Source organism: Rattus norvegicus, chromosome 1 (assembly GCF_021556685.1).
Source record: "Rattus norvegicus strain SHRSP/BbbUtx chromosome 1, alternate assembly SHRSP_T2T, whole genome shotgun sequence".
Classification (NCBI taxonomy): domain Eukaryota; kingdom Metazoa; phylum Chordata; class Mammalia; order Rodentia; family Muridae; genus Rattus; species Rattus norvegicus.
This window is the reverse complement of record NC_141534.1, coordinates 149,307,501-149,334,942: the sequence shown is the minus strand read 5'-3', so window position 1 is coordinate 149,334,942 and position 27,442 is coordinate 149,307,501. Positions and strand designations below refer to the sequence as shown.

General features: G+C 45.7%; 1 long non-coding RNA gene across 1 annotated transcript; it reads right to left on the bottom strand.

Annotated features, from left to right (window-relative positions):
• Positions 1-630: 630 nt before the first annotated feature.
• Positions 631-21,964, bottom strand: LOC148007742 (uncharacterized). The gene is made up of 5 exons (XR_015647244.1): positions 21,746-21,964; positions 19,090-19,193; positions 17,927-18,112; positions 2,757-3,646; positions 631-918 (listed from the first exon to the last, which is right to left on the bottom strand). It is a non-coding gene; the product is annotated as an uncharacterized LOC148007742 (long non-coding RNA).
• Positions 21,965-27,442: the final 5,478 nt, after the last annotated feature.

Here is a 27,442-nt window from a genome sequence, read left to right as displayed (position 1 = left end):
GGGCGTTTGAAATGTACACTTGTCTTTTCCATGGCTCATCATTGTGAATTAGAGAGATGGACACAGGGACTACACCCACAGTGTGGAATGATAGATGCATTCTGTAGTGGGAGCTTTAGGGACACTGAGGAGAGGACTTTATCCCAGACTGGGGTGATGGGGAGGGGAAGAGACTTCTTGAGAAGGAGAACCCTGGGCTGGCAGCAGGCTTATCTTGTGTGCTCGTTCACATCAAAGTTCTATTTTCTAAATTTTCGATAAATGTGGACATTTTCTATATATGCAACTATATCATTTTTTACTTTTAAGGTTTATTTATTGTATGTGTTTGAGTGTTTTGCTTGCATGTATGTATGTGCACCACTTGCATGCCTGGTGTCTGCTGAGGCCAGAAGAGAGCACTGGATCCCCTGGAAGTGGAATTACAGGTGACTGTGAGCCACCACGTGGGGTCTAGAAACTGAACAGGATTCTACCCAAGCCTTCTTTACTGCTGAGCCATCCCTCCAGTCTCAGCGCAAAGATCTTTAAAGAGCTGGACTCTTCATCTTCCTCAGACACCAGAGACTGAGGAGGACAGCAAACGCAGTCCTGAGAAAGGAGAGCCACTGTCCAGGATTTGATTCCCAGTTAGATTGGCCTTTGTGGGGACACAGGAAGCATAGGGAGTAGGGTCTAGGACACACTTGACAGCAGATGTGGGAAGTACATGACTACAGGAGATCTACGTTTTGAGCGATAAGCCAATAAAATGTAGAGAAATCTCACTGTGAGAGTTAATCTGCAGTGCAGCCTGGTCAGACTGAGAAATACCTGGCCCATCACCAAACGCAGCTCTAGACACCTCTGTGAGGGCGTGTCCACATAAGGGGGGGCACTTCTCTTGAGTTTGGAAGGCAGCAACCTGTAGACTGGCCCCTGGATGGAATAAACAAGAGGAAGGCACAGGGTAAGCATTCACACTCTGCCTCCTGAGCACCATGAAGTCAGCTGTTTCTGCTCTGCCCTCTGAAATCCCTGAAACCGTGAGCTAAAATAAATTTTATTTTGATAAGTGATTGGTGGCAGTGGTGAAAAATGAACACACCAATGTTTTAAAAAATGTCAGTCTTTTTGTATAAGTAGAAGATACAAGGTATATTACATAGCACTGAATCTCATGTGGAATGAGAGTGAACGCTGTGAGAGGGAACCTTATTATAACTGGATTATTATAATAGGTTAACACATAACCAACGATGTCACTCTGGGGTATGTATCTGAAAGACTAAGTCAGTGTGACACAGAGATGCTCACAAGCCCATGCTTACTGCTACATCATTCACAACAGGCAGGCCATGGCATAGCCCAGATGTCCACCAAGAGATAGACAGATAAAGGAAATGTGCTAGGTACCAATCACTGGAGCTGCGTCCCACTGGGGCTTCCTTATTTTGCTGACTGACTTCCCTTTGTCCCGTTAGGAGAGATTCTAAGGAGGGACTGGAGCACTGTGCTTAGATCAGTCATTTATGGCTTTCCACTTAGAATATGAAATCCTTTTAAATTTGTATTGAGACAGAGCTTCATGTAACTCAAGCTGGCCTCAGATTTGCTACATAGCTGAGGTTAGTTATGAATTTCTGGTCTTCTTTCCTCCATGTTCTGGGGGATAGGATTAGAGCTGTGCACCATGATTCCCAGTTCATGCACTGCTGGGGATTTCATACATGTGAGGCAAGTACTCTATCATGTGAACGACACCCTCAGTTCCAAAATATTAAATTCTTAATGGTAAAGGATAAAGGTGGTAGAAAATATTTCACCAAAATTTAAGCCTACTAGATAAACTAATAATATTATAAAAGTATTGACAAGTGGGTGGCACCTGAGATGCATGTGGTAGAAGAAGAAAGGCAGCTCCCAAACGTTGTTCTCTGAACTCAACGTGTGTGTGTGCTGTGGTATACACACACACCAAGATATGTACACACACACACACACACACACACACACGCACATACACAGAGACACATACAGATGCACATAGGCACATGCATGTGTGTACATACATGCACACACACAGATAACCACAGACATAGACACACACACACACACACACACACACACACACACATATATATATATATATATATATATATATATATATATATATATATAAACAGACACGGATTTACACAAAGCATGTGTGCATATGTGTATGCATGCACACACACATAGATACATGCAACACAGAGATAAACACATAGAATCACACAGACACAAATACACACACATATATACACACATAAAGATCCATACACATGCACACACAGATACACATGCACACCACACACAGATATACACATACACACAAAGACATACACATGCAGAGATGCACACAAAGGCATCACATAGAGAGATATACACACACATGACTCATAGACATACACACTGAGAGAGTCACACACATATACAGAGAGAAAGATACTCACACATGCATGCACACACATACAGAGGCACAGTATAATTTTAAATCTTTTTGTAAGTAGTGAATGGTTTTGATGGCAGTCTTCTTAAGATGTTAACAACAGACAACATCAGGCAAAAGCTATAAAGAAATCCTGTTCATCACTGAACTTCGCTATGAATTTAAAACTACTCCAAAATTAAAAGTTTAAAATACTAAGTTAAAAGTCAGACACCACACCGGGGATGCATTTAGAAAATATATACATGTCTATAGTACAATTTAAAATCTCAGAATTTGGACAAACCTGGCTTCCAACCCTGTAAGTGTCGACCATTCACTGCCATGCTGAAAGTCCCTTTTTCTTCTTCTCCCAGGGTCCTCACGGGAGGAGCAGAGTAAACAGAGGCGGAATGCTTCCCCACAGAGCTTGGTACACAGTAAAAGCTCAATGAAGGTGACTTTCCCTTTCATTCTTGCAGTTGATCAAAGAAACACAGAAGGAGGTGATAGTGTGCGACTTCACACCTACTAGGTCAGCAAGGACCATCATCCTCAGTGCCTGAGAGTGTGAGGACAGCAGTACAGAGCCGGCTCCAGGGTCTGGGAAAACAACAAGGAGCCATAGCTGCAACAGAAGACTAGAAACATCACGTCCCTTAACCTGGCCCTCCTGCATCCAGGGGCCCAAGCACAGGTTTAAGTGGAGCATCGTTACTGAATACTGTCTAAATAGTTGAAGTTTATACAGTAGACTACAGCCTGTTCAATAAGAATATGCTCTGCCCTCCTGTCTTGACCAGTGTACCCTTAGAAGGTTGGGTTCATATATAACATTCCTATGTTGGAGCTGCTGGCTTCAAGACCATTCTCTTCAAAGGCCCCAGGTCTGTCCGGAGGTCAGGGATCAGGTGTTCCAGCCCTCAGGTCCAGCTCTGTGCCCACTGCTACTGCAGTAGGATCTCAGAAGAGGAGACCCTGAATGCAGCAGGGCTGTGCCACACTGGAGATAACCATCGAGGGGTCTGAGGCATCTGCAGAGTAGTCTGGGGAGGGGTTGTGACTATGGAGTGTGCATGTTCCTCTGCTTGGGGGTTCCTCATCAGGAAAGTGAGATCCAGGCCGAGGATGACCATGTGAGCTCCTCTTGGCTGACATGAGCACACTGCTGCTCTGAGTCCTTCCTTAGAATCTCTCCTAAGGGGATAAAGGGAAGTCAGTCAGCAAAATAAGGAAGCTACAGTGGGATGCAGCCTCAGTGATTGGTTTATCCACTTACTTTTTGGTGGACATCTGGACCAATGCCATGGCCTGCCTGTTATGAGTGAAGTAGCAGTAAGCATGGGCTTGTATCTCTGGCTTACACTGACTTCAGATACACTCCCAGGAGTGACATAGCTCGGTCACATGGTACTCCTGACTTTAGTCTTTTGAGGAGCCTCCACACTGATTCCCATAGTGACTAGACTAATTGCATTCTTACCACCCCAATGGGGCATTATTTAGCCAGAACGATGAATCAAATCTTGTCATTTTCATGAAAATAGATGGAACTAGAGATCATCGTGTTAAACAAAGGAAACCAGACTCAGAAAGACACACACTGTGCACATGTTTTCTCCCATAAGAAAATCATGATGAAGTGGAGGAGGAGGAAGGAGGGAGAAGAGGAAGAGGAGGAAGAGGAGAAAGAGGAGACAAGATAAAGTAATAAAGATGGTGGTTAAGATCAAAATACTTTATATACAAATACAATTGTCATAATTAAACCTATTAAAATTTTAAGCTATTTTTTAATATTTAAACTCATATTAACTTAATATTTATTTAAGGAGGGCACACTATCATGGTACGCACACATGGAGGTCAGATTACAACTTGCCTTAGTTGTTTCTCTTCTTCCCCCACTTACATCCTAGGAATTGAAGTCAGGCCATCAGACTTGGTGGCAAGACTCTTTACCTGATGAGCCATCTCTCAGGCCCCAACTCATTATCTTGTATATTACTATTCAGCATGAGAAATAGTAAAATTAAACTCTACACATTGGCAAAAACAACTGGACTTTAGAATAGAACAAAAGTGAATTGTTCCACAATCGTTAGGCTACATGCTTCACAATGGCCGTATATTCAGTTAGATGCAGAACTGGATTCCCCTTAGACTCTGAAAAGCAGGTGACAGTAAATGAATAACATGTAAATGATCTTAGGCAAAGAGTAAATGAAGCCATTCACTTATTAGCTATCCAACAATGGTTGGACTAGGCATCTGAAACAGTTAAAGTGACATTAAATCTGATACTAGTCAAACCGACCCATCTGACAAGATGGTCCAGCTACTGAGAGAAAAGCAGTGCAGGCCTCGACACTGATAACTATAAAGGGCACAAACTTAAATAACTAAATAAAGCAAAGGTAGGTGCCCTTAACTTTAAAGACACTTGGAGAGCGGTGTGAGCCCACTCCAGGTAAGACTAGCTCAGAGGGATTTCCTCCCCAAACTGTCTTTCTTGGGACTGGAGTGGCGACCAGTTTAGACTAGGGGTACAGCATTTGCAACGGTTGCTCTGGATGTCTCTGTTGCATCCCTTATGCATGTGATGGGTCAGGCACGGGACGTACCCACCTACATATGGTGTTTCAGCGAGCCCTCATCACTGCCTGGGTAGGGAGGCAGCAGCTTGGTTGGGGAGGTCTTGAGGCGCTCGCCACTCTGCTGAGGAGCAGAGAAATGAAACCCGGGCACACTCACCAACAACCCAGAGGCCAATGCATCCCTCTTTGTCCCTAGACTGCTTCCAGCATCCACACCTTCAGAAGACCCCAATCAAAGCCATATTTCCATAGATGTAAGAGAATGGTGGCCAGCATCCCTGGGCCCAAGACTGACTGTGGTTCCAATAATGGGGATGCAGCAGACGGATGCTTAATTTCCATTTAGCAGAAGTGGGAAGACATTTGAAAGAGGTCCTGGGTATGGCGGAGCCCCTGGCAACATGGAATGGACAAACCACAGCCTGTGAGTCAAAGTCTTCCTGCAGCCCACAGTCTAAGATGCTGGACAGGTTTAAATGGCCGGGGAGACGTGTGAGAGCTGAGCTTCCAACTGTCAGGCCCCTGGTTCAATTCACTTGGCCCACACCATCGTCACTTGTGTGTGAATTGTCTCTGGCCACTTGTATGCCATAACAGCAAGGGCAGGTGGCTGCAACAGATGCCACATGGCCGGCGAAGGAGAAAGTACGCACTCTCTAGTTATTTAACAAGGGATGCTATGGGTCCCCAGCACGGGGCAGACCACATGTCTGCTTACTTACTATTAATGGAAGCCAGCGATCATTTTGTGAACATCTACATTTTTTTTTCAAAAAAAATCTATTTTGTCTTTCACCATTTCGTATAATGTACTCTGATCACAGGGCCCTGTCATTCTGTCTTATCACCCTCCCCTCCCACTGAACTATTTCTTCTTTCAAAAAAAAAAAGTCTCCCTCCTACTTCCATGGGCTTTTTTGCACCCCATTTGATTTAATTAGAGTTGTTTGCATGAGCTCAAATTCTTCTTTGTTTTAAATTTTTTAAAAAGTGGAGTGGCCGTTGCTGGAGAGATGGCTCAGTGACTGCGAACACTAGCTGCTTTTGTAGAGAATGGGTTGGGGGTTCAGTTCCCAGCACCCACAGGTCAGATGCATTTCCAGGAAGTCTGATGCCCAGGTAAGCACATGGTGCACACACGTTCATGCAGGCAAAGTGTGCACACGAATAAAAATTCAGAAATCTTTAAAGAATTTTGGAGGTGGACAGGAATTCACTGTGTCACCCAGGTTGTTTGAACTTATTACAGAGCTCAAGGCAGCCTACTAGTGGTCCTCCTGCCTCATCCTTCTCTGAGTACTGGGATTACAAGGATGAGTTATCACACCAGCTAAGTTCAAATTCTTATTTCTATTTCCTATGGGGAAGCAGGCAAAGAGATTCAGAACTATGTGATCGAGGTAGGAAGAATAGATTTAGAGACTCCAGGAAAGGTCTTCAACCTCCCCTCTACCTAATTTAAAATTCAAATCAGTACCCAGCCCTCAACAAAGAGAAGAAGGAGCTCAGTAAACTTCTGACCTCCTCCATGAAGGAAGCAACAGGCTTCCTAAAATAGCACTGCTTAGTGCCTGAGGACATTTGGGTGTCCCTGCTCTAGCCACTGAATCTGTTTCCTGTGTGGTTAACTCAAAATGCTGTCTAGAATCCACTGACCTTGCCAAGTGTGGCCTGCAGACAGACAAGACAGACTGATCTCTCACAGCTACCTTCCTCTGTTGACCAGGGGCAAGCTCTCCTTTCCTACTTACGGAAAAAAGTTACCTAAAAAGCCAAATCCTGCCAGACTTCCCAGCCACTGTGTCTCTCAAGGCCAAGTCATGATCAGAGACGTTCCTTAGAGCAAGTGGGAGAAAGCCCACATCCCCAATCCTGTTCTACCGTCCAGTCCACCTTGTACATTGGACAGCAGCAGAATTGGGTGTCCTTTCTAATTACAGTTTGTTTGTTTTTTCCAAGACAAGCTTTCTATGTCCTGGCTCCTGGCTGTCCTGGAACAGCTCTGTAGACAAGGCTGGCCTCAAAGTCAGAGATCTGCCTCCTTCTACCTCCCAAGTGCTGGTATTAAATGTGTGCCCTTGGCTTTTTTTTTTTTTTTAATTTTACATCCTGACCACAGTTTCCCTTTTCCTCCTCCTTAATTTACTTATCCACTTTACATCCCAATTGCAGTCCCCCCTTTTTCCTTTCCTCCCAGTCCCACCTTCACACCCCTCCCCCACCCCCTTCCTGTTCTCCTCTAAGAAGGGAAGCACACCCCCTCCCCCCATCAGTACCAACCCACCCTGGCACATCAAGTAGCAGCAGGACTAGGTGGATCCTCTCCCACTAAGGCCAGACAAGGTAGGCCAGCTAGAGGAAAGGGCTCCAAAGGTAAGCAATAAGGTCAGTTAGCCCCAGTTCCATTTGTTAAGGGACTTGCATGGGGACCAGGCTGCACATCTGCTGCATATATGTAGGAGGTCTAGGTCTGGTGGTTGTGGTTGGTAGTTCAGTCTCTGTGAGCCCCATGGCCCAGGTGAGTTGACTCTATAGGTCTTCTTGTGGTGTCCTTGGCTTGCTTTATTAGTTAGTTAGTTAGTTAGTTAGTTAGTTAGTTAGTTAACCATCTTATTTTGAGCAATTCATGGGGTGAAACCTCTGCCTCAGTTGACCTATACCTATATAGGATCACAACATCAGCCTACTTGGGCAATAGGATGCTTGAAAATGCTGCCTCTTCCTTCTGTTCATTTTCTACTTGAAGGTTGCTCGTCATACATTCCCTTTCTCTCCACTTCTGTGTTATTTAAGCATCCATTAGATTCAAGTGTCTAGTCAGAAAGGGAGTGCAAGAGACAGAGACAGCCAGCCCAGTCAGAAAACCATATCCTGTGACAGGGAAACAATTAACTCCTTGCTCACCTTGTCTGCAGGGCTGGGGAGGTAGAAAAGACTGAAATGGTGTCAGTCACCTAAAGATGGAAGGTATCAGACACACCTGTCACCCGTCCCCAGGGAACTCCAGAGGGAAGATACGCGGAGGACTGAACCAGGAGAAAAGGTGCAACAAGGGTGTGTCCCCTCCACGTCAACTCCCCTGGGAGCGTCTGTCCTTATCACGGCTGCATCTCTGGACTCAAGCCGGGCCTAGGGCACTCTGTTGCAGCTCTGACCCATCCCCTTTTCCAGCTCTCTCCCCCACAGACTCTGTAAGTGGGGATTCTCTGGGTCTTGGCGGCTCACCCATTCTTCCCCTGGTCTGTTCTTATGTGATCACCCAGGTTCTCACCTTTCTCACCAATCCCAGATTCTCACTCCAGCTGTGACAGTTTTCTTATGTGACACATACAGAGCATCCATTGAGAAACTCAGGAGCAAATGTAGGAAGATAGGGAGCCACAAAAGGAGATAGAAGTGGTGTGTGTGTGTGTGTGCACGCACGTTATACATGTGTGTGTGTGTTTATGGAGTGTGTTGTGTGTTGTGTGGTATGTGTAGTGTGCATGTGTGTGTATATGTGTGGTGTGAGTGTGTATGAGAATGTATGTGTGGTGTGCCCATGTGGGTGTGTATTTATGGAGAATGTGTGGTGTGTGGTGTGTGTGTGAGGTTGTATGTGTGTATAAATGTGTAGTGTGTGTGGTATGCATTGTGTATGTGGTGTGTGTGTGTGTGGGTGGGTGCATGTGTATGTGTATTCATGGAGTGTGTGTGGTGTGCATGTGTGTAATGTATGTAGTGTGCATTTTGTATGTATGTGAGTGTGGTTATGTGGTATGTGCATGTGAGTGTGTGTGGTGTGTGTCTCTGTGTGTGTGGTATGTCTGTGTGGTATGCATGTGTGTAGTGTGTGTAGTATGTGTTGTGTATGTGTGAGTGTGGTTATGTGGTATGTGCGTGTGGCTGTATGTGGTGTGTGTCTATATGTGTGGCATGTCTGTGTGGTATGCATGTGTGTAGTGTGTGTAGTGTGCATTGTGTGTGTGTGTGTGTGTGGTTATGTGGTGTGTGCCTATGAGTGTATGTCTCTGTATGTGTGGCATGTGTCTGTGTGTGTATGTGTGGTTATGTGGTGTGTGCCTATAAGTGTATGTCTCTGTATGTGTGGCATGTGTCTGTGTGTGTATGTGTCTATGTATCTATGTATTTCTGTCACTTCTCTGTGCCTCTGTGTGCTTCTACACATGTGTGCCTATGTTCATGTGTAGCTTTCCCATGTTAAAATAAAATAAAACAAAAATGAAGAATCATGTCTTGGAAGGAAAATTTGCAGTAAATAAGAAAGACCAAGAAATGATGTCTTATACTTACAGCCCTCATAAAAGCAGCCCTGAAAAGCACTAAGGCAGTGGGAATTAATTAAGAGGCAAGAGATGATCAGAAAACTCACCACAGTGAAAACACAATTAGTGTACCAACACAGCCAAATGCTCAGCTCAGTGGGGACTAATGGCGATTAAAGCCGAGGGAGACAAGTTCAACCAGAGGTAAAGTAAGGTCTCTGTTAAGGAGAGAGGCTGCTGTGTGGATGAGAGCTGGGGGTTGAGGGAGGGCCTGTCCTGGTGTCCCAGCGAAGTCAATGTCTGTAAGATCAGATTGCTGATGTAACGGCTGTGCCCATGGCCTGGCTAAGTACCTACTCTTTGCCACCACGGTGTGCTGGGCCCTTTCCACTGGAGATTTGGGACAGGATCTGTACTGGTATGAGATAAATAATCAAGACCTTCACACCTGCTAGTCCTGCTTTCTGGGAAGCTGACTGGATGACCTTAGTCCTGGGGACCATTTATATGCCATGAAGAAGATGCACTTGGAGGCCTCTAAATGGCCTCTGCAGCCCAGGACATTCTACAGATCGTTTGTCCAATGGTAGCTGTACAGGCCTCTCCACACCCTGTGTGTCTGCGAGCTTTCCAGTTTCATTTATTAGATTCCATGGGTCTTTCAGACAACATCCATCTTTCTTCTGAAATGTTTTTTTCTTTCAGTAACATATTTATAATAATCTTAAAACATAAGTCTATGCCAAATATCTGTGAGTGCCAGCACTGACCCTACAGATCCCATCCAGGAGGCTCATGGGTGTAATTTCACTATGAGAAACACTTTGAGAACTCAGGAAGTAAATGAGTCACAGGACTGGGTAGCAGTGCGGTTCAAGGTCAAATCAGGATCATTTTACTTCAAGAGGCCTTCTAATGCGAGCATGTCCTTAGCTGGTGGGTCCATAGGGAACCTCTTCTTGCAGTAAGAGATACAATCAGCAACTGGGGAACATCTTTCCTTGCAGCCCAGTGGCCCTGCGTTTAACCAGACAGTAAGCCATGTCTGAAATGCTCTATGCACGTTTAGAATATAGAAACTCCAGTTAAAGAAACCTATTCATAATGTGGCAGAAGCCAGTTTATGTCTTGGGGCTGCAATTCAAGCTCCTATCTCTTGTGTATGGCATTAGCCCGGAACTTGCCTTTAGACCTGGGGAAGAGAGCCCTGTGCTGTCAACCTGACACAAACCTACACAGACTGAGGAAGAGGGGAACTCCGTTGAGGAATGCGTCCATCAGATTGACATGGCTGTGAGCATTTTCTCGATTGGTAAGTGATGTTGGAGGGCCGAGGCAGAACAGGTTGTGTCATCCCTGGGCAGGTGGGGATATATATGAAATGCAGCTGAAAAAGCCAAGGGCACAAGCCAGGAGACAGTGTGCCTCTGTGGGTCTTTGCTTCACTTTCTGCCTGTAGGTTCCTGTTTTGGGTTCTTGCCTTGGCTTCCCTTGATGAATCCAAATAAACCCTCTTCTCCCCAGGTTGCTTTTCGTCATGTTTTATCACAGCAAAATGCAAGTAAGCTACAAAAAGGACCTTTCTGAGGCTTCTGGGGGTTTTTGTTTGTTTGTTTTTTGTTATTGTTGTTGTGGTGGTTTTTCTTTAGTGTGTTTATATGCATGGGGGTGCATGTTTGGATGGTGTGGATGCACATGTAATTCTGAGTGCAGATGTATGAATGTGAAGGCCAGTGATCAACCTTGGATGTTGTTTCTCGAGTACCATTGACCCTTTTTGAGACGGAGTCTTGCCAAGTAAGCAAGGCTTCAGACCAGTGAGTGCCTTGCATATCTACCCAATTCTCCAAGCTGGGTTTACAACTGTGTGCCACCATGCCAGGTTTTTGTTTGTTTGTTTGGTTGGTTTTTAAGCTTTAACTTTTATTTTATATGTGTGTGTGCATAATCCATGTATGGTTACCCTTGAAGGCCATAAAGGTCCTAAGATCCCTGGGAGTTGGAGTTACAGGAGGTTGTGAGATGCCCAAAGTGGATTCTGGGAACATAACTGAGGTCCTGTGAAAGAACAGCAGACACTAACTACACCATCTCTCCAGCCACATAATGAGGACCTTAAAATGTTTCATTAACTAATAGTTAAACCACACTCAGCATCTCTCCAAAGTTCCAAAGAAACATGAAGCTCCTTGTCTACCTCAAAATAAAATCAAAACTGGATTGGAAGATCCACAAAGCCTCAATCCTCCACGAAAGACTTCAAGGCAACTAAGTAAAGCTAGGAATGAGAGGTGATCTTCCCCAGGGAAGAGCACTCCAATTGATGGCCCCATGCCTAATGGTCAGTCCTGAAAACATACAAACAAGTAACATTATGCAGACTCAATAGGGTATATTCAGGAATATATATGTATACCTGAAAACATATATGCATGCAGTCATAATTGAAGAAAAAGGAAGCCATGAGTTTGAAAGAGAACAGAGAGATAGGGTATATAAGAGGACTTGGAGGGAGGGAAGTGACTAGAGAAATGTTATTAAAGTACAATCTCAAAAATAAATTTTAAAAATTCAAAAAAATTAAAATAAAGCACTTATTCCATTCCTCCTTCATAGTTCATGCATCCTCAGAGGAGCCCAAGATGCATATGGAGGCAGAAGAAAAACTAGAAAAAGGCAGTTCACTCCTCACTGTTCACTGCTGGGCCCAGCAGGAATGGCCAAGGCAAGGTACAGCTTGCTTACACACTCACTGACTGCTTAGGCGCACACACACCCATTCTTGCCCTTCCTTTGCCATTCAGCCCAAGGTCTGTGACAGCTCCACCTCCTTACCACACGTCCCAGAGAGCAGGCCAGGTGTCTGTCTTTCCCCTTTGTTTTTGTTCCCTTCCGAAGCCCGGCTGCTGCTCTGCTCTGAGAGGTTGTCTCCTAACATCGTGTGTGCATGCAGCCACAATCAGAACTCCTAACTGCATCATTTGTGAACTGCAGGCTGTGTAAATGTGGCTATGTGACACTAGGGCCCCAAGTCTGCTGTACAAATGTCAACAAGGAGCAAATTACACACTTCTATCCAGCACCCAAAACGTGGGCTTCTTCCTTATGTCTCACCGCAGATCTTTGTTAAAAAGCACAAATGAGACACCACAGGTCAGGCCTGGACATTCGTGTGCAGAGTCCATATAGGAGAGCCTGCTGTGTGGTCCTTGTGCTCACCCGCAAACCTAGGTCTTCCTCCCCTGCCTCCTCATGGCTAACCCAGAAACTTCAGGCATGAGGTATAAACTCACAAAAACAGAGATGAGACATTGGCTCTTCTAACTGGGAAACGTCCATGTGTCACTCTAAATCAGTACCTCTGTGCACATGGTGCTGGTCACTTTCTAGAATTTCTATTCTCCTGCTTTACCTTTTCCTTTACTTCCTTTCTTCCTTCCTTTCCTTTTGTCCTAGTTTGTTTTCTAGTGAGTGCTGTGATAAAACACTGACAAAAACATACATGGGGTGAAAGGGTTTGATTTCAGCTTATAATTCCCAGGTCACACTTTGTTCTGAAGGAAGTCAGGCGTAAACTTAAGACAGGAATCTGAAGGCAGGAACCAAAGTAGAGACCATGCTTACTGGCTAGCCCTCCAGGCTCATGTTCAGCTTTCTGCTTTATGCCTCTCTGCTCAGGGACAGTACTACTCACACTGAGCTGGGCCTCTCATGTCAATCATTCATCAAGAAAATGCTCCCTTCCCCGAGACATGCTGGGACAATCTGATGGAGACATTTTCCCAACTGGGGCTTCTTCTTCCCGGTGTCCCCCATTTGTATGCAGTTGACAAAAAGCTAACCAGAACATCTTTCTTTCTAACTTACTTTCCTTTTAGTTATCTTCTTATGGTTGAAACAAAGGAGCCTCAGAGTCCTCACTTCCTAGATAAACCCATGCCAGCCATTCCAGCTGATGGACCTAACACGCATATTGCTGACCACAGGAGGCTACTCTATATCCATCCTTCCCAGGACCTGAACGGCACCCACACATGGTGTCCACACAACTCCACCTTTGTGGGACCGGATACTCCATCACACTGTGCTGCACTGGGACCGTTGGGAGCAACGAATCCTTGCCATTCCACTGGGCAGGCACAGCAAAAAGCACGCCAAGTGGAAGAAGGAGAGGCATTCAGGAGAGGCATTCGAGGAGCCCCTAAGAATCTGGAAAGACAGAAATCAAAGCCCCAGGAGATCAGAGTAACTCGGGAGCAGACAGAAGACTGCCAAAACTCACCTCCAGGCTGGCCGCCCAGGACAGCGGCTCCTGCAATGGCCAGTGGAGCATGACCCCAACACCTGCTTTCCTTTCCTAAAGTCAGACCTTGATTGCACCCACAGACGCTTAAACTGAACCATCAAAACTCTTCATTTATTTAGAACTAGCTGTGTAGAAAACTGACGTGTTTAAAGATGTGTCAACACTGGTGAAGAGGTCCCAGAACCGCGGAAATAAACGAAGTCAAGCTCAGCCACTGATGCTACTTATCCTCCTCAAAGGAAAGTTACTCCGACTGCCCCTAGAAGCCCGTGTTCCTGAACACAACTGCAGCTCTTACACACACTGGTCTGAGTGTATCTCAGGTAATACCAATCAGAACAGCAAGCAGGAGAGGACTAGAGAAACCGACTAATAGCACCAGAAAGTGGCACCCTGGGAACCGGAAGGGCTGCAAAGGAAAAGCACTAAATGAGTAGTCAGAGCCCCTGTGTGAGAAGAAAGCAGTCTGCGCATGCCCGGCAGCTTGTCCATTGGCCAGCTATGACGTTTGGCTGATGGTTAAATATAAGAAGCTGTGAGGGTGTTTCTCTCACACATAACATGAAACCCGGAGGAAGTCATGGTGCTGTGGTGGCTCTTTGGTTTTTATTACAAACCTTCTAGGTTTTTTTCTCCCTGTTCTTAGAAGGTGGGTTTGTATTAGTTACTGGCCTTGTCGTGTGACAAAGTACCAGAGAGCCACTGCTAGAGCTTGGATGAAATTGGCCATCTCAAAAGGCAAAATACTACCAGGTCTGTACTCTCCACAGCCCTAACAATCTAGTCTCAACAATCTCGATATCGTTCAGAAGTCCAACATCTCATCTGAGATTCAGGGAACTCTTAACTGTGAACCCTGATACAGTCAAAAACACTTAGAAATTCTCAATGTACACTCCCATTCACAAAAAGTGGAACAGAGATACAAGAAGAGATTAGACCAATATAAGACCAGCACCAAGCAAGGAAAACATCAATTCTTGTAGCTCCATGTTTTCCGTGCAAGGGCACATGGTGGCATTGCCTGAGTTCCAGTAGGTTTGCATCTCTGCTGCCCTTCTGGTCCTAACATGCACAGCATGTGTGACTCTTTACTTGGTCTACCACTCAGCCTTTGCAGTTTTCTTGCAATGGCCCATGCTCCTGACAGCTCCAACCTGCTCGAGGCCCCAGTGCAACTTCACTTTCATAGTTTTATGCCTTGGCCACGAAGGGCCTCCCTGCAGGGCCTCTGAATCCGTTACACACAGGATGGCCTCAATAGCTTTTCCTCTGGAACCTTGATGTGTGCCTCCGTCAACCCATAACTTTTGATTTGTGCATGCTTGCAAAACTAACATCACCTGTATACCAAGTTCTATTCTCAGCTCAAACTATATTCGAGCCTGCTGTGTCCTCTTAGTGTGTGAGCGGCTGAACCTGAGAGACATTTCTCTAGGCAGCCCCGTCTGAGTGTCACACTGGCTGCAACACTTTGTTCAAGTTTTTTTCCTTCTAGTTATTTTATTGTTTGTTTTTGTTTTTTGAGGGACAATATCTCTGCATAGCCCTGGCTGTCCTGGAACTCACTCTGTAGACCAGGCTGGCCCTGAACTCAGAGATCTGCTTGCCTCTGCCTCCCAGTTGCTAAATTAAAGTGCATGACACCATGTCCAGCTAGATACACTCTGTTTTAGAAGTTTCCTAAATGAATTTCAATACAACCATTGGGCCTTTCATAGGTGATGTTGTTTTTGCTTTCTCCCCCCCCCCCCCCCGCCGCCCCAAGGTAATTGTCCTGCCACCCCAGTGCAAAGTGGGAAGTTCCATTCAATGGTACTAACTTCTTTAACAGCCATAGCTGCTTTGTCTGCAATTTTAAACATGCCTTTCATAACGTTCTGCTCCATTTCTTGCTTTAAATTCCCACTGCAAACTCAACTAAAAGCAGCTAGCAACAATCACACTGCAGCCTGAATGTTACCCTGTCGGAAAGTCTTCTTTCTACTGAATTAATCACTCCATTACTTTTGAATTCAGCCTCATTCACGTTTCAGGACACAAGCAGAATGAAGCCAGAATGTGACATGAATGACCTCTTGCCCATGACTGACAGCCTCTGTTCCTCTTTGAAACCTCACCAGCCCGCTCCAGTCCACATTTCTACTGACACTCTGCTCTTATGAATTTCCGCCAGGATGGTCCATTAAACTCTGCTTATTTAAACTCTGTATCCTAGGTCTAACACCCCTTTCAACCTTGTTCCGAAGGTCTGTGTGGTGGTTTGAACATGCCTGACCCAGGGAGTGGTGCTGTTAGGAGGTGTGGCCTTGTTGGAGGAAGTGTGTCACTGTGGGGGTGGGCTTTGGGTCTCCTCCTAGCTGCCCCTGGAACAGTTCCTCCTGGCTGCAGTCAGATCAAGATGCAGAAGTCTCAGCTCCTTCTCTAGCACTATGTCTGCCTGGACACTGCCATGCTTCCTTCCATGGTGACAATAAACTAAACCTCTGAAACTTCAAGTCGGCCCTAATTAAATATTTGCCTTTGTAAGACTTGACTGGGTCATGGTGTCTCTTCACAGCAGTAAAACCCAAACTAAGACAGTCTGTGAGCCACAGGGTTGAATCCATCGTGAACAGTGGTACTGACTTTCTGTATGAGTTGTGTTCCTTGTTTCTATGATGAAACACCAGGCAGAAGCAACCTGAGGGAGAGCTTTGTTTGGATTTGTTTGTGGTAAGTAAGATCCACTGAGGGGAGAAAGGCATTGAGGATGGAGAGACTCAAACCATGGCATCAGGAGTTTCCTGCATAGGCTTTTCACACTGAGCAGGGTGGGAATGAGGACGTGACTGCTCCAACGTAGGAGAAGGGTTTTAAGACAGAATAGCCAGAGGCATCTGGGAGAGTCCAGACTGAACCAGGCCATGAAGGAAGAAGGAAAGAGAGGAGCTAGATAGGAAGAGAGAGGAGAAAGAACAGGTGGACCAAGAGGGGCCAGGAACCAAGAGAGCTGAAACGGCAAGTTTATATAGGAATCAGAAGCTGGAGAAGGAAGAGACGTTCCTGGGCTGCAGAGGTTTAGGGAGGGGGCAGGGTGAGAAGTGTGAGAGGAGCCACAGGTGCTGAGTGAGCTTGTCCCTTTGGGATCTGACATTCCAGCCTTTTTTGTGTTGATAAAGGGCAGTGTAATCTCTTCTGTGAGGGCTTCTTAGCTGAAATTGGGTCATCCTTATCTCGGAACCCAGGAAAGTTGGAATGTTGGTCAAATCCAGAAAGGGAGAGAGGAGCATGGGCTGGAGAACGTATATTTTCCTCGCTGCTCAGGTTCTGGAAGGCCACCTGGGGCTAGTGGTGTGCAAGCCACTTTGGAGGAGTCTGGGGTCTGGAATGCAGGTTCCTAAGGAACACCTGGAGCTGGCATGCTGTAGGCAGTTTGCTTTCTTTTGTTGATTAGAAATATGCTGGGATAAATGTAGTCTAGAGACAGAAGGTGAAGTTGAGGAGCTGTATCTTTATCTTGTGTGTACATTCAAAACTGCCAGGCCCTGGTAGTTGGGGGAGGAGAGGAGTGCCAAGACCAAGGGAAGGGGGAGCCTACCCTCAGAGCTAGATAGTAGAGGGAAACGCTTAGGCTGTTGATCGACAGGAGTATTTATCTGGAGTCCATTTGACCGTGTCAGGTAATTCTAGTCTCATGACACCGCACCTCCTGACTCTTACAAGAATTTCTTAGGTTTACAAACAAAATAAAAGCTTTAGACATATTAGTATTGCCATTGTAATGTGTACTAAAATCTACATTGTAGGAAAAGCAGTAGACTCGTGCCTTTGAATCACAGCAAAAGCTTTGGGACCGAAAAGAAAAAAAAATGACTCATGGTTAAAAGCATTAACACTTTTTCTAAATATCCAGAGGGCTGATATGTAGATTGGTCAGAGATGTTTTTTAGCACAATGAGAAGCAATTTTAAGTCTATACTTAGTAGCTCTAGAGAAGGTGACGTCTGGCTTTACATATGAAATGAACCAACCAGGCAGCTGCAGCCTTGAGGAAGACACTGGGTGCTTGCTTGCTGCTGGCAAAACTAACAATGCTACAATTAGCCAGTAACACCAAGATCTGAGAAGGATAAGTTATAATTCTAATGTATCAGTTCAAATGGCATAGACTTACCGTTAACAATGGTCACCCCAAGCTCCTAGACAGTTTTGCTGGAGGTAAAGGTTGGTTTTTGGCTGTGACACAGGATAACATTACATCTTCAGCTTTTAGCTGCCGGACCCAGAGATTGTCCTGTGGAGGAGGAACCTGGGAAACCTGACCTACCTTGATGAGACAGAGGAGATCAGTCAACTCCAACCTTGTCCACGGTTAGGCAGGTCCCTGGTGGCAGGCAAGGCATGGGGCAGTTTTCCCCACTGGTTAGCATTACCACAATCCAGGTGGAGTCATCTGTGGCCCATTATCACCTTTGGAAAACTTAGGGTCGCCTCTAGGAGGTAGCATTTCTGTCTATGATGGAAAGCGTTTTCATTAAACATTTTAAATGCTGTATTTAACATATCTCTGAAGAGTTTGAGGACCATTATCTATGATAATATATATGATTTTACAAAATTCTACTTGTTTTAGTTACCAGTTTCAGGCTTAGCCTTGAAAACATTTACAAAAGGCTATATAAATCTTGGTTGTGTAAATGAATTACGTTTGTATTTAGCATGACTACTATCAACATAGTTCTGAGCACATTAAAGAATTTGGTCACATATAAGGTGACTGAGCATTAACTCATATGTCTTAGTTACCTTTAAGTTTATAAGTTAGTAGCTTTTATAAAATTAAGATTTTGCCATTCTATCCCTGTTTAGTTTGAGCCTTAAAATATGAGTAGAATATTTAATTACAGACCCTTTAGCATCAAAATTAAACTTTAAACCACAAATATAGTCCACAGAGAAACCAGGACTTCTACTTTTTGATTCTTGCATAGTGTGCCATTATAGAATACCACAGTACCTTGTATGTCCCAGTTTGCCCAAATAGCTAAAGCTTAAAACAAATTTAGCAAGGACAAAGAGGCTAGACATATATCTTCAACTTAGTTACTGTTAACATGAGTAGAACATAGGAATTTATAAACCTTACTTATTAAGCATACCTTATTCATCAAAAATATGTTCTCATTTTCTAGAAGCCTGCTGATGAACAGCAAAGATCTATGTTAGCAAAGACATAAGTGGTCAGATAAATATCTCTAAGTCAGTTCTGTTAGCATGAGTATATCTTTATAACCTTAGGAATTTATTGTCATATGAAAAGCCATCCTAATCCAAGGTACTTTGAAGACCTGCGTTGCTCCTTTAGTCTATGTACAGTGGTAAGCAGAGCTCTCCATAGGATTAAGAGGTTTTCTAATTGCTACTTTAGTTGGTTTATACCACTAGACATCTGAAGATGGTAGTGAAGTAACATTTCATGTGATCTCTAACCTTAGTAAAGATGGCTGCCAGCCACAAGGCTGCTTCCACCCTGATAAGATCATCATCCAAGATGGAGGTGAGTCATGCGTTTGCTATTTAAAACATCGATTTTCCTAAACAAAAGTAGAGTTCAAGTTATATATATACAATAAGTATTTTTCTAAATAAGAATTGGATCACATATAGCAAGTTAAGATTCAACCTTCAGTTTTGAGATAAGTTTTGTTATAGACTTTACTGATTCTTTAACCATAACCAGTGAATAAATCCTGACATAAACAATAGTTACACGATAGTCTTAAAAGATTTCTTGAGAGTAAAGTATAGAGAAATCATAGAGACAAAAGAGTTTGAAGAGTGGAAGTGGAAAAAAAAACTTAGAAGAGACCTTGGGAGTGTAGAGCACAGGAAGTTTAGATATAAGAGCTTTCTGGATCATTCGTGCAGTGGCAGAAGTCGGTACCATATGGGAGAAGTTGGAAATCCAGTGTGCCGTCTTCAGCCATTGAGCTGTACTAAGGCCAAGCTGTTTGCTGCAAGTCGGTGAGGCTTTAATGAAATTTCTGAGTCCAAGGAAGAAAGAAGAAAGGACCGCAAAATAAACACTGTGAATGGGAAGATTCCAGTATCTTTGAGGTTCGGGAGAGCATAGAGAAACCTTGTGGCTAGAGCTCCTAGAGGAAGCTTCAGGAAGAAGAACAAAGAGAACAGAATAGGCCAAGCGTGAAGGTGATGAGAACTTCATTCCGGGGTATCCCCAATCCCCAAACAGACTGAGTAAATTGTTGGAGAAAAATGTTCCAAGTCACAGAGGAGAAGCATCCCTTTCCACATGGTAGGGGCCCAGTAGGGCGAGACAGACCCTAGTACTCTCGTGTGGCTTTTGTAGTATAGTACAAAGCAGGCAGCTCTGAGGTAAAAGAGGAGAGTCAAGTGGTTAGAGCAGGTAGAGGAGAAAACCAAAGACGTGCACTGGGAAGGGCTTTGGGGAAAAGGGAGGATTCCAACAGAGGCAGACCAGTATGTGTCTTAGTAGACGCCCTGGAGGGCGTGGTAGGTTTCAGTAGCCACAGAATTTGAAAGATAACCAGGTGATGAATACTCCAGGAGCCAGGAAGGGACCACTTACTGAGTAGGTGAGAGGTGACAGACGGCTGGACAGGTGGAGGGAAGGAGAGGCTGAAAAGTCGGACTCTAGAATTTGGAGTTAAATATGGTGGGCGGCAGAAGCCAACAGAAACAAAAGATCCATACGCATCTTAGAAGAGTCAAACCAGCTGCTTGGTTGGGTTCCGAGAGGCCACGCCCCTTGAAAGGAGGCTCATATATACCCTCCCTCCCGGGTTTCCACACCAGATGAATGACAATGAGGACAGGACCACTGATAAATATGGTTGAGGAGAAGGACTTTATTGTAGATATGAGGGAGAGAACAGCCAGAGGCATTTGGGAGAGCCCAGCCTGAACGCCATGAGAGGAGCGAGGAAGCGCGAGAGAGAAAGAGAAGACAGAGAAGATGAGAGAAGGTAAATGGATCAAGAGATGAGCCAAGAGAGCACATGGCTGAAATGGCAGGTTTACGTAGGAATCAGAAGTTGAGGGCAGCACAGGAAACTCCTGGGCTGGAGAGGTAGGGGGAGGCGTGAGAATTGTGGGAGGAGCCACAGGTACTGAGTGAGCCTTGTCAAGGGATTCTGTACCCAACAGTCAGGAAGCAGAAAGCTTAAGGACTGGGACTCGCATTGGTATCGTTGTCAAGGCCCTCCCAGGAATCCTAGACCATATACCCAGAAGTTCCACAATTTTCCAAAACAACACCAGCTGGAAACCAGATGTCTTATACGCAAACCCCGTGGAAGAAATTTAAGATCCAAACCATAATAGGCTTCTACCCTTGAAGTCAATCACCCTGTGATCACGAGACCCGGGATCTGAATTCCAGTCAGCAAAAAGAAAAAGGAAGACACAAAGATGTCCTTTTTATCCGAATCACCCCCCTTTAACCTCTTGAATGACATAACTGCCTATGTTGATTACATTTTCCTGGTCATCTCTATGTGCACAAAGAACAGGGAATGTAGGTTTTACTGAAAAGAACCCCACCGACGCAGTTCTGTTTGCAAGTTAGGGGCTTTGGGGCGGCAGCTAGCTCAGCCGTCACTGCAGAGGTGACCAAGCTGCCCACTCAGCCCTTAGGAGCTCGGGCTCCGGCAGGGACTCTGCCCTTCCAACTCGGCTAAAGTCACACTATGTCTTGAGATAGAAGTTTCATCACAGTGCAGTGACTCAGTCACTGGGGCAGTACTTTCCCAGGAGGCTCTTGGCTGCTGAGACTTTTCTTGAATTGTGTTTGTTTGTTTTAATTCCATTAAGAATCATATTTCTGTCTACACAGCCCACCCAAGGCCCTGTTCCCTTTCACCACTGCTCACTCGCCTCATAACTCTAGGGTGAGATATAAGCGAAAGTTTGACTACCAGCAAATACCCCTCATATTTCCCAGCCTGAGGCCATTGTGCTACTGTCTGTGCCACCCCACCACCGCTTCTGCCTCAGCCTCTGTCTCTGCCACCGCCACCGCTGCAGCCTCTGTCTCCGCCACAGCTGCTACTCCTGCCACCCCACCAGCCCACCAGCCCACCTGCCACATTGCCCCCTTGCTTACCCCAGTCGTGTTTAAGTTGTGGGCAAACCCGAGTGAATTCTTCCTTGAAGCAATTTCATTTATGAGAAGAGTCCCCTGGGATGTTGTAAACACTCTGACCCAGCAGCCCGTGGCTGTGAGTCCAGTTGCAAGAAAGATGCATTTGCTCTGTCATTTAGATTACAGCTGATGGTTTCTTGCGCAATGTGAGTGTAAGTCACTCTGATGCTCTCTGTCTGTGGGTGAGGGAGAGATTTCAAGCTGATTTATCTCGGTCTTAACCAGTGAGACTCCCTCTACCCCGTTTTTACTCCTCCCTGATCAGATCCCTCCTGTGCTCTCCTGCCCCACATCCTAACACTGCCACTCCCCTATGTGTCTTCTTCCCAAATGCTCAGGACACCTGCACACTCGGGAAGTGGTGACAGGAAAGTATGGTACAGAAACTGCCATGGTGGCACACAGGAATAATGGACAGGATCTAACCAGACTCCCAGCTGGTTCTAAGGATTGCTGTGCCATCATTGCAAGCATGGTGATGGGTCTCCGTTGGCTTGGCTCTTTCTGAATAATTCCCTCTGTGGGCCTGTGGTGAGGCACTAGGCTCCATAGGCTGTTTGGGCTGGGGGAGTGGTAGAAAGGCTGCGGAGAAGTTCAAGGTGACTCACCTTCTCTGTGTGGTACAGTAACCCTCCTGAAAGAGATCTTGGGGCTAGGGTTCTGAAGAATTGGGTTAGGCAGCAGAGACAGCAGCAAGAGTCACGTGGATGTGCAGGGAGGGGACCCCAAATCCAGCCTCGACATGGCACTAGAGCAAAGGCAAACTGCACCTCTGCAGAGTGGTGTCTCTTCAGGGAGGCATGGTGTGGCTTTCCCTAAGAAAAGGTAAACATGTATCTATTTACCCCAGATAGAGCACTGATGACAGAGCAGACCAAAGACACAACTCCACCAAAGCACAAAGGCAGCAGCATTCCTGCAAAGCCCACCCTCACACTGGACAGAAGGTTTACAGGTCCCCGGAATGGGTCATTTTGCATCTCAAACTTTCTGAACCTCACTCTCACGGATGCTGTGAGCTTCCCAAGCCTTGGCTTCCTTTGGGGGTCAGATAAGCCCCTCCTGGTATGGTTCCATCTAGAAATGATAGGTGTGCAACAGGAAAGTAGTCTTGCAGGACAGCCGGTGGACCCTGCCTCCTTCCAGCTGTGAGTGCCTAGACCTGGGGTTCAGAAGAGGTGGAACTCCTTAATTCCGGTTCTCCTGCCGGACCTTGAAGATCGACATGGTTGAAATCTCTAATGAACATATTTAAGCTTCCTCTCATGAGCATGAAGTGCTCTAAGAAAGAATGACTGTCCCCGAAAGGAGGGCGGTGGTGTTAACCCTGGTCGTGGTTCTCCACGTGTGCATCAGAGCGACAACTTGAAATGCTTTGTTTTGTTTTGTTTTGAAACAAGGCCTCTCTATGTCATAGAGCCCATGTTGATTTTGAACTTGCAATCCCCCTGCCTCAGGCCTCCCAAATGGTAGTATTACAGGTCTACGCAGATAAACTCGGCTTAGCTGATATGATTACTCCTAGGTATGGTGGAAGAGGAAGTTTATTATAGATATGTGGTAGAGCATAGCCAGCGGCAGGCACATCTGGGAGAGTCCAGAGTGGTCATGACACTGACCCACGTGGGAAAGGGAGTAAGAAAAGGGAGAGGAAAGGGAGGGGAATCAGGTGCAGCAGCCAGGAGGTCAAATGTTCAAAAGGAGCAAAACAAGTGTAGATGACCAAGATGTCTGGATTATATAGGAAAGAGCCTCTGGGAAGGGCAGCCCAGCCTTTGGGTTGGAAAGTTCAGGATAGAGGGCAGGGTATGCCAACTGTACCGTGCAACAGGTAGGAGCTGAAGGATGCTGGGAGAAGCTGCAGGTCAGGTCCACTTTGGTATGTCAAGCAGGCACCTCAGCCACTTGTCCCAATTGAAACTTAACAGTTTTCACATGAATTTCTTCTACGTATCCTGGTAAGTATTAACATTGCCTTTATTTGACTCAAAATGAATCAGAGAATCACAAAAGAACAGGGATTTGCTCAGGTCTATCCAGTTAATGAGAAGGCTAAGCAAGGTTTCAGGTCTTCTCTTTTCCTAAGTTGGGCCCAATAGAGAGCTGGACTCAGAAGTTAGTACAAGGACTCTGGAATCAGGTGAATCAAGGCTGGAACCCAGACTCTTCAGCTTACAAGCCTCTTGGAGCCCGAGTTTTGACATCTGTAAATTGGGATGCCATGGGACTCCAGAGAGAGATTGCCAGCCTGCGCTATACTTCAGACTGCTCATCTTGCAGGAACACTTCTTGTTTATCAGAGCGTGAGGGCAGAGCTGTTATACGTGCTGCTTAGAAGTAAGTCATGGTCTGCAGTTACAGAGACCATCAGCAGACAAGGAATGACAGAGCAGATTGTTGTCATTACTCCGAGCATCAGAAGAGCTGAGATTGTCTTCCCTCAGGAGCTGAATATATGCCAGAGCCTGACCAACTTCTCAAGCTCGGGAGAACACGGAGCCCATTCTCTGCTGCCAGAGATTTGTAGGGCAGATACAAGCTGTGCTCCTGGATCTTAGGGCCCTGGCCCACACTTCCAGGCTCAGCTCTTCCTCCTCCCTCTTGCTACAAACCATGCCTTCAAGGGTCAGGCTCCCTGGAAGCAGGCCCAGGACTGGGCAGACCCTGGCAAAAGACCAGAGCCCTGATTCAGGCAGGGTGTGGGCCTCAGTGAGCCAGAGGGGTCCCCACCACAGCAAGGGAGAGAGGAGGGAATCCCCAGCTCCGGACACTGTAGAGCTGGGGCCGAGGCTAGCAGAATGCCCTTTGTCACGTGTTTGCGGTCTGGGCCATCGGTCTAGAGGCAACAGTGCAAAAACAAGAACTCTGCCCTTTTGCCATTATCACCTTGGCTGCCATTTCTGTTGCCTCACCAGAGTTTGTAAAACCTTGTGCTCTTGGTTGCCAAGATCCTCCATTTTGAGGTCTAGATTAAAAAAATATCAAATAAAGAGAAAAAAAATAGTTGCATAAGGAAAAGAGATATCCTATTGAAACATTCAGACATAATATATAAATGAGATTCTTTTCTCTGAAAATAGAACAGCTCGGGCTTATGATCCTTTTGTTTTCCCTTCACTTTTTTATTATTATTAAATTTATTTATTTATTCACTTTACATCAGCCCCCTCCTCCCAGTAACCCCTCATGCACATCCTCCCTCCATTCTTCCTCCCTTCTCCTTTGCAAAGGGGGAGCCCCCTCCCCTGGTGTTAACTCTCCATACTATCCCCTCCCCTTTTTGCACATCAAGTCACTGTGGGACTAGGCACATCCTCTCCCACTGAGGCCAGACAGTCTGTCCGTTTAGGGGAACAGGATCCTCAGGCTGGCAGACAGACAGGCTCAGGGACAGGCCCCGCTCCCGTTGTTGGGGGACCTGCATGAAGACCAAGCTGCTCACACGATACATCTATGCACGGGACCTAGGGCCAGCCCATGCTTGCTCTTTGGTTGGTGATTCAGTCTCTGGGGAGCCTCAAGGATACAGGTTAGTCGACTCTCTTGGTCTTCCTGTGGAGTCCCTGTCCTCTTCAGGTCCCTCAGGCCTTCTCCCAACTCTTCCATAAGAGTTTGGCTGTGGGTCTCTGCATCTCTTTCCATTGGCTGCTGGGTGGAGCCTCTCAGAGGACAGTTATGCTAGGTTCCTATCTGCAAGCATAACAGAGCATCATTAATGTCAGGGATTGGTTCTTGCCCATGGGATGGGTCTCAATTTGGGCCAGTCATTAGTTAGTCATTTCCTCCATTTCTGCTCTGTCTTTGTCCCTGCACTGTAGGCAGGACACATTTTGGATCAAAGGTTTTGTGAGTTGGTGTCATTATCCCTCCACTGGGAGTCCTGCCTGCCTACAGGAAGTAATCACTTCAGGAATTGAATCCCCCACTGCTAAGAGTCTCACCTAAGGTTGCCCCCATAGATACTCCCTGGAGCCTCCAGCCATCCTAGGTCTCTGGCATGTCCTAGAAATTGCTTCCCACCTCCACTGCCGGTTTCCCTTCACTCTCCTCCCAGCCTTCATATGATCTGCCCTGACTCGCTCTCTTCTCCATCCCCTCTCCCATCCAGTTCCCTCCTTTAATCAACCTCCAATATCTATTTTGCTTCCTCTTTCTGAGAAAGATTCATCCTCCCTGGGCCCTCCTTGCTATTTGGCTTCTTTGGGTTGATTATAGCATGGAGAAGTACACACTATGCATGTCCTTTCCGGTCTAGGTTATCTCAGCCAGGATGATATTTTCTAGATCCATCCATTTGCCTTTGAAAGTCCTGATGTCCTTGTTTTTAATGACTGAATAGTATCCCATTGTGAAATAGATCCATACTTATCACCCTGCTCAAAACTCAAGTCCAAATGGATCAAAGACCTCCACACAAAACCAGATATATTAAATTTAATAGAACAGAAAGTGGAGAATAGCCTTGAACTCTTCCATACAGGACAGAACTTCAAGAACAGAACACCAATGGCTCAGGCACTAAGGTCAACAATTAATAAATGGGACCTCATGAAACTCAAAAGCTTTTGTAAGTCAAAGGACATCATCATTAGAACAAAACACATGGGGGTTGGGGATTTAGTTCAGCGGTAGAGCTCTTGCCTACCAAGCACAAGGCCCTGGGTTCGGTCCCCAGCTCCGAAAAAAAAAAAAAAAAAGAACAAAACACAGACTGGAAAGAGATCTTCACCAACCCTACATCTGACAAGGGGCTAATATCCAAAGTATATAAAGAAATCAAGACGTTAGACACCAACAAACCAAATAGCCCAATTAAAAATGGGGTACAGAGCTAAACAGAAAATTCTCAACAGAGGAATTTCCAATGGCTGAAAAGCACCTAAAAAAATGTTCAGCGTCCTTAGTCACCAGGAAAATGCAAACCAAAATAACTCTGAGGTTCCACCTCACACCCATCACAATGGCAGAAAACACAAAGGACAGCACATGCTGGCAGGACTGTGGGGCAAGGGGAACACTCCTCCAGTGCTGTGGAAGTGCAAACTTGTACGACCACTATGGAAATCAGTTTGGTAGTTTCTCAGAAAATGAGGAATAGTTCTACCTCAAGACACAGCTATGCCACTCTGGGCATATACCCAAAAGATGTTCCACTAACTCACAAGGACACGTGCTCCACTACGTTCATAGTGGCCTTATTCGTAATAGCCAGAAACTGGAAACGACTCCGATATCCCGCGGCTGAAGAATGGATAGAGAAAATGTGGTTTACTTACACAATGGAATACTAGCCTTCACTCTTTCAGTGCCATTTAAATCCACCCCAGGGTCGCTAAAGCCGCCGTTCACACAACTCTGCTGAGGAGCGGGTGGTTGTTTGTTGGTATTTTGTTTTGTTTTGTTTTCTACATCATGACTGGATGGCAGAGCTGCTTGCAGTCCTGCTTTGTGCTTCAAAAGTTATCCAGTTATCCGTTCTCCATCATCAGGGGAGGCAATGCTTCTAAACTCCATGGAAACAGATGCCTCTAAGGGCCTGGAGAAGGTTTAAAACAACTAGAACATTGGGAAGACTCCGAGGCCTGTCCTTAAGGGAGGCATGGGGTGGTTTCCTCCAAAGCCACACTGTCAGGTGTCTCAATCCCCTCGTGCAAAGGT